This window comes from Lathyrus oleraceus, chromosome 6 (genome assembly GCF_024323335.1).
Source record: "Lathyrus oleraceus cultivar Zhongwan6 chromosome 6, CAAS_Psat_ZW6_1.0, whole genome shotgun sequence".
NCBI classification, from domain to species: Eukaryota; Viridiplantae; Streptophyta; class Magnoliopsida; order Fabales; family Fabaceae; genus Lathyrus; species Lathyrus oleraceus.
In genome coordinates, this window is record NC_066584.1 from 477,920,059 (window position 1) to 477,933,836 (window position 13,778).

Genomic DNA, 13,778 nt, shown 5'->3' on the forward strand with positions numbered 1-13,778 from the left:
CTTTGAAACTTCCATAATAGCGTCTTCCATCACATCGATGCGAAAGCTATCATTTCTATCCTTGGAATGCTTCATCGCCTCGAATAGATCAAAGGTGACCTCCTCATTTTGAACACGCACCTTCATTAAACCGTCATCAACATCAATCATCATTCTTGCGGTCTTCATGAATGGTCGGCCCAATATGAGCGGAGCATCATCATCTTCCTCCATATCAATTACAATAAAATCCACCGGGAAAAAGAATTTGTCGACCTTCACCAACACATCTTGGGCTACGCCATGAGGATGGGTCGTCGACTTATCCGCCAATTGTAATGTCATTCGGATGGACTTAATCTCGATGTTGCCAAGCCTCTTGATTATTGACAAAGGTATAAGATTTATGCTCGACCCCAAGTCAATAAGTCCCTTTCCGACATACACATCACCAATTTTAACCGGCAATGTAACTCTTCCCGGATCAACCTCTTTCTTAGGAAGCGTCCTTTGAATGATGGCACTACAGCTCGCATCAAGGACGATGGTCTCCGGTTCCGTATACCTCCGCTTTTTGGTTAGTATGTCCTTCATGAACTTGGCATACTTTGGCATTTGTTCCAAAGCTTCAGCAAACGGAATGTTTATTTGTAATTGCTTAAAAATATCCATGAACCGGGCGTAATGCCGTTCATTTTCCCTTTTGGAAGGGGCATGAGGGTAAGGAAGATTTTGGACCGGAGTAGCGCTCACTACCTCCTTTCCCTTTGCAATTCTAGCACTTTTCCATCTAGGCTTCTTCGCTACCTCCCTTATCACCTCATCATTTTTATTTTCCTCAATCTCCACACCTTTTTCTTGTTCAACTTCACCATTATTTTTATTATTTTCAACTACTTCCTCATCACTCCATACTCCTACTTCACCGTCAACATTTTCTTCCACTATTTCCTCCTCAATCTCCTTCTCTTTCTCTCTTTTTTTACTCTCCACTCTTTTTTCATTTTCACTACCCAACTCCCTTCCACTTCTCGTCATAATCGCCTTACAATGCTCCTTAGGATTTGTTTGCGTATTAGCCGAAAAAGAAGGACCGGTTTGTTGTTCAGCGAGTTGCTTGGCAAGTTGCCCAACTTGAGTTTCAAGATTTTTTATGGCCGCGTCATTACTCTTTTGATTGGCCATTGACATTTGCATGAATTGCGTCAATGTCTCCTCCAATTTAGAATTGACTACCGGCGGTTGTTGAGATTGATACGGATTTTGGGGAGGATTTTGACGGCTAGAAGAACCACCTCCATAACCTTGGTTATGATAATAGTTGCTTCTAGGTTGGAACCCTTGGTTCCCTTGGAATTGTTGTTGTTGTTGTTGTTGAGGGTGCGGTTGATAAGGTTGTTGTTGTCTTGCTTGATAGTCCCGTTGATTGGCCATGTAATTTACTTCGTCAAAACCGGGAGGTGGACAAAATCCAGTGTCATGTTCACCTTTACAAAGTTCATAACAAGCTATTTGTTTAGCTTTTGACGGTTCTCTTAACTCTTTGATTTGTTGCGTTAAAAGTTCCACTTGTTGTGAGATGAGCTTGTTTTGGGCAAGTATGGCATCATTCGTCCCTAACTCAAGCACTCCCGCCTTCTTCAAAGAATTTCCACGACTTTGACTTTGAAGATCATTCAAAGCCATACGGTTGATAATGTTTGTGGCTTCTTCGGCACTCTTTGACATCAACGAGCCACCCGAGGTGGCATCCAACAACGTCTTACAGTTTGGTTGAAGTCCATTTCTGAAGATATGGATTTGAGTTAATTCATCAAATCCATGCCCTTTGCATTTCCTTAGCATGGACTTGAATCTCTCCCACGCTTCATTCAACGATTCACTGGTTCCTTGAGAAAACACCGAGATGGCCGTCTTTGATTCCATGAATCGGTTATGAGAGAAAAATCTTTCAATGAATTTCTCCTCTAACACATTCCAATCTGTCATTACGGCAGGTGTTTGATCGAGATACCAATCCTTTGCTTTACCGAGCAAAGCGTGAGGAAATAAACGTCTGAACAACGGAAGCTCCTGAGCCTGATCCACTCCGGCAGCCAATGCTATCTCATAGAATTTTGTGAGAAAAGCAAATGGGTCTTCATGGTCCATTCCGGTGAATGGACTCCCATACAATAAATTCAGAGTTCCCGTCTTCATCTCAGCTTGCCTTCCAGTTTGGTTGGCAAACTGAGCGGTGTTCCTTGGACTGTTGATACATGGAGTAGAAATCGGTGGTGGTGGTTGTGGCTCCATGTTTGGTACGAATGGGTGTGGATTTGTGGTTGAAGAACTTTCTCCTTGCTCTTGGCGTTGCCTAGCCTGTTGCCTCCTACGTCTTGTTTTTCTATTGAGCCTCCTCGCGGTTCTCTCGATCTCAGGATCAAAAAGAAGTTCGTCCACAGGGATTTTCCCTCGCATAAAACGTAAGCTGCACACTAAACCAAACAAATTACAAGCACAAGTCAAAAATTCACAAGCTAAAACTTAAACAACCAATGCGATGCTCGCAATATCAATTTACAATTTTGTTGGGACAGTTTTTAAGTGTCGGGTTTTTGTTATCGTATCCACAGAGATTGTAAGATATCACTGCCGTTCAATGGTTGAATTAATCTTAACTTAATGTAACACTAGGGTTTTGGTTTTAATCAAGTTATCTTGCATACAAAGTAATTAATTGCGGTAAAAGTTACGTTTTGATTAATATGAGAAATATTGTCAAAGTTAGGTTTCAATGATTACATTTGCTTTGCATGTATTTGCTCGGTCAATCATCTTATAAACTCCTTTAGATGATAAATAATTTCACAAAGTCCTCTCAATGCGTTTCTCTCGAACACCCATTGTGAGTTTTGCCATTTTGATCCATTGTTTCTCTCGAACACAATCTATCAAAAAGACAACGTTTTGGTTCAACCTTATGGTGAACAAAATCATTCGTTACTATCTCTAGCTAACAAACAAGTTTGGATGAAAACCTAGGTCAAGAATCGGTAAACATCTCTCGATCAAATACCAACACAAAGAGTTTTAAATAGAAACAAAGTTTTCATCATATATTTACCGTTAAAGAGTTTACATATGAGGATCCTTACATTTACACACAAAGCTAGCAATCACCTACATCTAACCTTGACAAATGGAAGACTTAGCTACTCATTTTCATGGTAGCTTGGTCGGCAAGTAAGAAAAGAGGGTTGATCAACATCCAAGTCGAATAATCTAAGTTGGATGGGAATCCACCTTCTTTTTGTGGAAGATGGTAGCTAGATGAAGAGAAATGAAATTAGGGCATAAAATCTCCCACCAAGCAATGCTGTAAAATATCTAGGAGAAAGTACAAAAAATGGAAAAGTTGGTAAAAATGAGGTATGGTGCCCAAAAGTGGCACCTGCTACTTATAGACAAGTGCAGAACTGTCATGTTCGCTAGGCGAGCATAATAGCTCGCCTAGCGAGGTCCTAAAATGGGCACAAAAAACCCCTGCGCCCAGAGCAAACAGGGCCTGCTAAACTGTCATGTTCGCCTAGCGAACATACCTTCGCCTAGCGAAGGAAACGCTTCAAGCTCGCCCCCAGCGAGGTTGAGAGGTTTTGCTACTGGAATGCTCGCTGGGGACTCGCTAGAGCCTCGCCTAGCGAGTGAGTGCTGGCTGCACTTTTTCACCAAAACAGAATGAATTCGCTGCAGACTTCGCCATGAGCTCGCCTAGCGAATTAATTTGCTAATTTACTGGAGCTGTTCGCCAGGAGCTCGCCTAGCGAACCCATTCTTCGCCACAGACTCGCCTAGCGAGCAGGCAGATGAAATGCTCCTTTGCTTTGGTTCCTTTGCCAATTCTCTTGTGTCTTTATTATCAATTAATTCATGCCTTTCCTGCACAATAACAAACACATCAAAGGCACCAAGCTTGTTTATCAATGTATGCATTCCATGTAAAATAAATGTGATTTTGACAATTTTAGCAAGGCAAAAGAGTGAAAGATGCCCACATATGATAGCTCAAATAAGCACTTTTGGGCATCTAACATTACCCTAGAACTTTGTTCGGATAATGCGATTTCAAACCGAAATTCTAAACCAAACATGTTGCATCTTGAAGTCTATCTTTGGATTCTAAGATCTGACGATTCTGCATTTTGAGTCATGAGGACTTCGTGCCAAACAGATCCAAGAGTTTACCAAGAATTTCCAGGTGAAATTAAAGCTGGACCTGAATCAATTCTGTCTTCAGAATTCCCAAAATCATCTTCAAGTACATAAAGAAGCTTCCTGTAAGTATGTTCAACTGGTTATGTGAGTGTCATGTTGCAGCTGGTAACATGTTTGTTTTTGGCAGCCTCATTGCTTGGAGATGGTATCACCTGGTAACAGGCGCATTTACAGCATGTCTCTACTGTAGGTCTTGGCTTGGTAATGATGTCCACTACAGGGTCCCCACACAAACTCTTTGTTCAATAGCAACAAGGCAAGGTGATGTACAACAGGGCCAACAAATAATGTGTTTCCATGTATTGTTTTGGTTAGCCAAGAGTGATAAGCAAAGGGCAATGGTTGAGCTGTGTTAGACCTCCTTGGGAATTAATTAGGGAGAAGCCAAAGCCCATGGTTATTAGTTCCAAAATGCCAAATGACGTGGTGTGCACAAACTGAATTGCTCGTAATAGAAGTAAACAAGGAAAAGACATCACCAAGCATGGAAATTGGATGGCTCATCACAGCAAAAGGCTAGACAAAGTTTGGATAGTCAAGAGCAAGTGAGAGTTGACTTTGGTCAAAGTTGTATTTTCTTTGTAAATGGACAATGAATGATTGGTTAGGGTGAAATTTAGGGTTTAATGAATTTGGGTTGACTTTGGTCAAAGTTGACAAAAAAGTCAATTGTTGACCAAAGTCAACAGTTGGTCAAAAATGCCAAATTTTGTATTTTCTTGTATGGAATCACATGTAATGGTTTAAAATGACATGAAATAAATTGAAATGGATTAACAAATGGTTTGAAGTTGGTTTCAAAATTGGTTTAATCATGACTTGAATGTTTGACTTTTTGAAAAGAAAAATAACTTGACTGATAATGTGTATGAACAAAGCCATGAAATGAGACCATAAGGTTAGGGTTTTGGCATAGTATCCATGAACCAATAACATGACTGGCAAGTGGCTAGAAACACAAGAAACTTGGTTGTTCAGATGACCCTGACCATAGATGTATCCACAATCACAACACCATGACTTTGAATCAAAACCAATCCTCATATGAAACCAAAGCAAGGTTAGGCCAAGCATGCCAAACAAACATAAAAAATTCAGGACCAAAATCGGGGTATGACACCATGCTACTGAAGCCGACTGTCTATATCAGGAGATCGCAGAGCTCAGGCAGGAAGTAGCCATGCTCCGTGGATCCACTCAGGAAGACGACATCCATACTATATGATCTCACCATTTCATCTTATTTTATCTCTTTTTTATATTTCTCGTATTTACATAACTCATCTTATATTATCGCATTTGGAATATTATATAAACTACGTCTATACATTGATATTTCTACTTTTATCTATATATGTCTTATATTTGTTTTATTTGCATTTTTTATTTTTCAGTTATTTATTTATTATTAGTCTAATATTTAATTTATGTTTCACTTTTATTTTTATTTTTACCTTTATAAAATTATGCAAGCCAAGGATACTAGGAAAATCACAAGACAAATGCTATTCGGACCCCTCAAAGCCAAAAGACAAGAGAAGCCCAAGCCAAAGGACCAAAATCCGGCCCAGCCAGATTTTGCCTTGTGGCGCCCGCCACAGCGTCTGTAAAAGGTCGGAACAGAACCCCTTTCTTCACCATTTTCACACCTTACAACCTTCCAAACCCATTTTTTCACCTTAGAAAAACATCCTTGAACCCACAAAAAGCTCATACCTTTCTAATCACCACACCGTACAAATCATTTTTCCGATTTCCATTTCCATTTTCATCCGTCGGATTTCGTAAAAATTCAACCTTTTCACATTCCACTTCATCTTCTTCGTCACTTTTCAAGAGCTACACAATGGAGTTTAATAGATTCATTCTTCGAGGAGGGAAACCGGGGGATAGACAAAGAAAAATTATCGAACGATTGCAAAATCGGGAAATCCTCCTGACAAGGTATGTTGACGAAAACTGTCTCTGCACTTTAGGTATCTATCATAGCATATTTCATTTATTAGATAACTTAGGATTGCATAATTTCTTTTCCAACAAAGAACCCACCTATGAACGATTGACAATTGAATTTTTGAGTTCCTTAATCTATATTGTCAACCCTAACACTGTTAGCACAGTTGGTACTGTCAAACTTAGAATGTTTGCTGTTGAATATGAATTCAGTATCGACGAACTAGCTAGCTTGTTAGGAATCCCTCATGGGGACGATGCTATTTGTGAGGCCCCTTTGGATTCAGAGTGGTCAGTTGAGGTATTTTCCTTCTGGGAGCGTTTATCAAACACTTCCATAAACTCTTTTGAAGGAGTTCTTGCCTCAACTATCCACAACCCGACCATCAGAGTTTTTAGATATCTGTTGGCATGCACTATTTTTGGCCGGGAGAATCCAAATAAGGTTAATGCTAGAGAGCTTCTATTTTTACAAGGAAGCCTCACAAATAGACGAATTAATTCGGTCCCGTTCATGCTTGCTCATATGACTTTAACTTTGAATAAAGCGGGACCGATTTCTTTTGGTGGATTAATTACATCTATTGCTCGGGCACTTAACCTGAACAATGAGATGGCTACCCTAGACCCCTTACCTCCTCGCACAATTAACCTAAAATTTCTGAGAGACATGAAATTGTGCCGTTTGAGGAGAGAAGGAGGCTATATGCTTACGGTTCATGGTGTAGCCATCCCATCCGTTGTTTTACCGTGCACTAGACATACAGATGTACGAGATGAAAGGAATTGGACCTACGTTTTAGATGCTCCACCTGTTTTAGGTCCTCTTCCTCCTAACATTCCTGATGAGGCGGGACATGACACTGATGATGAATATGATCGGAGAGAGAGATCTCCCGTACCCCATGTGTCCCCCCATCATCCTTCACCACCACACACCGCACCATCTTCTTCTTCTGCAGGTACCACTCCTGGCTTTTATACTACGGAGGAGATGTGGCGTGACCACATGGCTAGAGAGCAAAGGCGTGACGACCTACTCTCTACCATCCAACAACAGCTGGCGAATAACATGAGCTTCATGCAAGAGTCGCAGCGGAGGACAGACAGGTCCTACGACACTGTTTTACAGTCCCTGCAAACGATCACAGATACACAAGCCCGTCAGCAACACTACCACCAGAGACACATGGCACTCATTGAAGCCACTCAAGGTTCCATTATGGGTAACCTTCGAGAGGTGAGGACCGCTCAGGATGCCCTGCAGGCGAGGATGGATCAGAGAGACCGTCGTCGTACCCGATCCCGTCGTCCACCTCAGGATGGCGAGGGCACTAGTGGTCAGCAATAGGTTGTCAGGTAACTCATCCCTTATCTTATTTCGAAACATTGGGGACAATGTTCGATTTAAGTGTGGGAGGAGACTCTATCGTCTTTTCTTTATTGTTTTTCTCGTTTTTATCCTTTATCGCTTTTTCTTTGTTGTTTTTAGATAGTTTATTTATTGTTATTTCCTTTTAGTTATTTATTTTGCTTTTTAGTATAATGCATGAGTCTGACGAGTCATCAAATATAGTATATCTTTAGTACAATCCTACCTCCCCATACCTTTAGCCCCACCGATTTTTTTTTGCAAAAGAAAATAGTGTTATTCCGAAAGTTTTCAGGTTTTAAAGACATGTTTTGAGTAAGGATGCGGTGACTTGGGAGAACTTTGCGAAATATCAGTATTATTTTAGCACCATAGACTTCGTAAATATAGGAACCACTCCTAAAACCCCATATACCATGGCCTTAATCATCATTTCCGTATAAGTCCTCAGTAGTTTATCTCAACAGTCAGCTCTGGCCTACGCATCCTCTACGTAGGGGACCGATGCAAATAAGTGAATGATCCAGAAAAACAAAAAAATAAAAGAAAGCAAAAAGGCAACTCCGGTATAGGTGACCCTCACAAAGTCATTTAAACCAAAGAATTGTAAAAATTTTCTACAAAAAGAAAAAGAAAAAGAAAAAGAAAAACTTACCCACTGTTAGTTGGTTCAGAGGTATCTGACACTGAACTCGGTAGGGAGGATTACGATCCGATCCCCCACAACTACAGTTGGGTCCAATAAAAGGGTTTACACATATTTATGTTCCAGAAAACCCATGCTCAGATCATAATCACTAACAGGCCACTCTACTATGAAGCATGTACGGATAACGGGCTTAATGTGATTGCGCCTGAATGAAAAAGGACACAAAAAGAGATGACGAGGCAGGCCTAGGTATTGTGGGATAATATGGGTTGGTTAATATAGGAATGAAGTTTATGTCCGTATTTGCGGATTAATGTCATCATGATACCCTTAGTTCACTCAGTTAGTACCTATCACTGCATCCCGACTTGAACTTAGAATTTTTACCTGAAGCACTCATTTACACAAATTTTCTTTTATGAGATTTTTAATGTTTTGCTTGAGGACAAGCAAAGGTTTAAGTGTGGGAGAGTTTGATAACACTGAAATTTACCGTATTTCGACTCCGATTTCACATGCATTCTAGTTGTTTTATTGTTATTTTGTTGTGTTATTGCTATGTTTTCCTTTGTTTTCAGGTTTTTACTTTAATCGGAGCCCCGATCAAGAAAAGGAGTGAGAAAGAGCTAAAAACCCTAAAATTCAGCATTTTGTACTTGTGGCCTACGCCATGGCTGGCGCCATAGACCCTGCCATGACGTGTCTAAGCTCAACTTCCCTCAACTTTCACGTTCCCCACTACTTCCACTAAGGCTCCTCAGATTGGCCTTGTGGCGGGCGCCACAAGAGGAAAACTTTTCCCTCCCATTTTCAAGTTGAAGGGCATCCTTGTCATTTCCATCTTTTTACTTGCTTATAAATAGAAACTCAAAATCACTTTTACAATCATCCAAACTTAGAACAGAGGCAAACTCAGAGCAACTTTGTTTCACTTAGGCATATATTCAGTATTTTAAAGGGGTAATCGCTTCGCATTGGAGTGTTACCACAATTGTGTAATCGAGTCTGTGATAGAGTCTGTAATCGAGTTTGGAGCACTTTGGAAGGAAGTTAATCCTGCCGCCATTTTCATTTCCGCATTGCAATTTATTTAACCCTCCGATTGGAGCAGGTTTTTATTACTTGTCTTTATCTTATTTATTTCCTCGCACTCGCTTTACTTTCATTTATTTTCTCGCACTCGCTTTAAATTATTTATTTCCTCGCACTCGCTTTAAATTATTTATTTTCTCGCACTCGCTTTAAATTTATTTATTTCCTCGCACTCGCACTACTTTTATTTACTTTTCGCACTCGCACTACTTTTATTTAAATTAATGCACTTTTACTTTACCATGTCTAACTAAATTTATAAGGTTAGAATGTAAGGATCACAATTGAACCGATAATCCGTACAATTGTTAGTAGAAACACTTAAGGGCTATTTTAACTTTCAACTTAAGTTTTCCCGCACTTCAATTCCGTTGGGTAAGATCGAAAGCCGTCCAACGTCTATCTAAACTTAATTGTTTTTAACTATTTCAAAAACAGCGAAAGCGCTTTGTTTAGTTCATTAGGAGTTTTTAACTTAAGAAGAAAAGAGATTTTAAAACTATTTTCGGACACGTTTATAAGTTTAGAGTCTGGTTCGTGAGAACCTCTTTTGGTTAAGAAGTCCAGGTTATAATACTTTTCAACTTAGTCAAGATACTATATTTCTTAAAAATAGGTTTACTACTCTAACGCAATGCGCGCCTTTTTATAAGTGACAATAAGAGGGTTTGATTAGGGAGTACAACTCGGTTCTAAATACGCGAAAGCGACAGTTCTTGTTAAATTAGTTCTTTTCAAAGTAGAAAACATTGCCCATAAGTAGCTCTATTAGCAAGTACTTGGATTATTAATTGATTACGTGAATTACATTCGACCCTGTCTTTATTAATTAATCTTTATTCAATACTTTACTTTTCATTGCACACTCAAACAATACTTTACTTTTCATTGCACACTCAAACAATCTCTATTAATCTTTATTCAATACTTTACTTATTCAATACCTTACGAGTAAGAGTCAATTTATGAAGAAACCGGACGAAAACAACAAAAAACGGAGAAAAACTGATGGCCACCGACATGGCGTCCGTCATGACCAGGCAGACGAAGAGCCCACCAGAGAGGAAAAAGGGATGTAGAAAATGCATTCAAAGGCTCGTGGCGACCGCTACAAGCCTCATGGAATTCTCCATGCACATCAAAAAGACCAAAATCATAACTTTGCACTTCTGGCAACCACCACAAGCTTCATGGAGACCGCCACAAGCTTCATGGTGACCACCATGCAGTTCAATCCCTAAAAAAAACTACAACAAAAAGAATCAGTCTTTCCCTATTCCCTTATATTTTTCTCCCACGAAGTTTACACGACCAGGACTCAGTTCAACACCTATTACACTATAACTTGTTAGTTTTTGGAAGTTTTGATATTCAAGTTTGTACGCATAAGTTTTATTTCTTAGTTTTAAGCAGAAAATACATTCGAAAGTGATAAAGCTCTCGCGTTGGGGGACTATCACACCTTAACTTTTAGGATTTTTATTATAAGCTTGAATCAAAGTAATTGTGCCGACATTAGAAGTTATTTTCCGTTATGTTCTGTGTACTCGAAGTTATTTCCTCATTAATTCCATTTCTTCAGGTTCTTTATATAATTGCTTTAATTTAGTTCTATTTGTTTGAAACTTATTTACATGCAACGTTGTTGTTAATTTCCATTACCCTAAATTGCATGTTTATGTTTAATATCATGTCCGACTAAACTGCTTTGAGTCCGGTATGTGAGGACTGTCGTTCTGACGGGACTCGGTAATGAGTTGGCATAAACCTTTTTATAAATTATTTTTCTGGTTTTGATTTCTAATTTTAAGTCTGAAAAGTTTTGCATGAGAGTGAAAGCATTAAGTTTTCGAGTCAATACCACGAGAGTGTGAGGCTTGAATCCAATAGTAAAAATTGGATATTAATCCTAAATACAACGAGAGCGCTTTAGGATTAATTAGAATTTATTGGTTTTCAAAAAGTATTTCCTAATTCAAATGGGTTAGCGAGAGCAAACATATGGTTTAGAAGTATAGCTAGATTCAACAACACGAGAGTGTGAGATAAAGGTTCTTAAATTAATATTTTTCTACTGAAAAGTGAATTAATACATTAACACACGCCAATAAATTAGAGTCCCCGAGGTACACCGGGATCCATATTCCGGTCTCTCCTTTCTGATATATTTTCTAAACTTTATTCTAATTTTAGTTTTAATTTCCCCTAAATCAAATTTTCATAAGCCTTAGATTTGCATAGCACCAATAGATAACGATATTTTTGATTATTGGTCTTTGTGGATTCGATATCTTTTAAAACTACACGATACAACTACACACTTGCAGTTAGATATTTCGATAGACTCACTAAGTCGCGATCAAGTTTTTTGGCGCCGTTGTCGGGGACCAATTTAGTCAATATCGTAACTTTGTTTTTGCGCAGTATAGACTAAGGCACCTATTTTTCCCTTTTATTTGTCGGTTGTATGTTAAACACTCGTTCCTCGGGGGATGAGCTAATACAACCCATAAGCGAAATTGAGCGTTTTATTCTAAGACACCGAGTTAGACAAGTTCGTTTAGAATACAATATCCTAACTCCTGATATGGCCGCAAATCATAACCGTCCTCTCAAGGACTATGCTGCTCCATTTGAAGAAGAGCCACACTCGAACATTGCACCTTCTGCCATCGAGGCAAATAATTTCGAGTTAAAACCTTCATTGTTGCAAGCTGTGCAACAAAACCAGTTCTCTAGTAACCCTACAGAAGACTCGAACCTTCATTTGTCAATGTTTGTACAGTATGCAAACACGTTGAAAGCTAATGGTGTCGATCCCGAAGCCATAAGATTACATCTCTTTGCCTTTTCTTTGAGAGATAGAGCCAGAACTTGGCTTCAATCTCTACCATCTAATTCCATAACTACATGGAACGAATTGAAGAAATTTTTCTTAGAACGATACTTCCCACCTAGCAAAACGATTATGCTAAGAAGCCAGATCAACAGATTTAGGCAAAAAGACAATGAATCTCTTTTTGAATGATGGAAGAGATATAAGGATATGTTAAGGCTCTGCGCACATCATAGACTTGAGCCATGGTTGATTATCAATACTTTCTACAATGGTCTCTTGTACAACACCAAACTAACCTTAGACGTTGCAGCTGATGGCGCTCTAATGGATAAACCATACGAAGACGCCTATCAGCTCATAGAAAATATGGCACAAAACCACTATCAATGGGGAAGTGAGTGGATTTCTGCAGAGAAACCACTGATAAAGTGCGGAATATACAAGGTAAATGGCATAGACCCTATCAATGCTAAAGTGGACGCCCTTACTAAGAAGATCGAGAGTTTGAACGTAACTATAGCAACTACCGTAGATGTTGCAACATCTAATTGTGAGTTATGTGAAACCCCTGGACACAACACTCCCGAATTCCACCTATTGGTTGGAATTCCACCAGACCAAGTAAATAATGTCTAAGGGAACCCATACTCCAATACTTATAACCCTGGATGGAGAAACCATCCAAATTTCTCCTATAAGAACAACAACGCATTGTTTTCTCCAAACCCAACACCTGTTATTCCTTCCGGTTATCAAAAAGGAGCCCTCGCTGCTCCTCAAGCACCTAAAAAGCCAAACCTCGAACTAATGATGGAGAACTTTATTGCAACCCAAAGCCAACAGAACAAAGAGTTTATAAACTAGAACGTTCATACGAATGAGATGATTAAGTAATTGGCAAGTAAGGTTGACTCTATGGCTACTCATAATAATATGCTAGAAACCCAAAACTCTCAAGTAGCCCAACAACAAGCAGCAACAGCAGTCCCAACTAGAATATTTCCTAGCCATCCACAACATAACCCGAAAGGCCATGCTAATGCCATCACACTATGAAGTGGGACAAAATTAGATGGGCTAGTGGATCCAAAAATTCAAAATTTGCCCATGTCTCAACAAAATGAAAAAGAAACCGAAAAGGTAACAAACAATGAACCAAATGACCATGGGCAGGATAATAAAACCAAATAGGCAGCCGTGAAAGAGAAACCGTACGTGCCTCCACCATAATATAATCCACTCATTCCTTATCCTTAAAGACTGGCTAAATCCAAAACCGAAGGTCAGTTTACAAAATTTCTAGAGCTTCTGAAACAACTTAATATTTCGATACCATTTATAGAAGTTATTACACAAATGCCTTCCTATGCCAAATTTATTAAAGAGATCTTATCGAACAAGAAGAAACTTGAGGATAATAAGACAATGACGTTTACTGCAGAGTGCAGTGCCCTCATTCAAAGCAAGATGCCCCCAAGTTAAAATACCCAGGTAGTTTTTCTATACCTTGTGTAATCGGAAAATTTGTCATAGACAAAGCTCTTTGTGACTTAGGAGCTAGTGTCAAATTAATGCCCATTTCGATTTGTGAAAAACTCAAATTAGGCGAACTAAGACCCATGAGAATGTTTGTCCACCTA

At 39.2% G+C, this 13,778-nt stretch overlaps 1 non-coding gene across 1 annotated transcript; it reads right to left on the minus strand.

The window, feature by feature from the left end:
- Positions 1 to 12,267: 12,267 nt before the first annotated feature.
- Positions 12,268 to 12,374, minus strand: LOC127099245 (small nucleolar RNA R71). The gene has a single exon (XR_007793772.1). It is a non-coding gene; the product is annotated as a small nucleolar RNA R71 (small nucleolar RNA).
- Between the last annotated feature and the right edge of the window lie 1,404 nt (positions 12,375 to 13,778).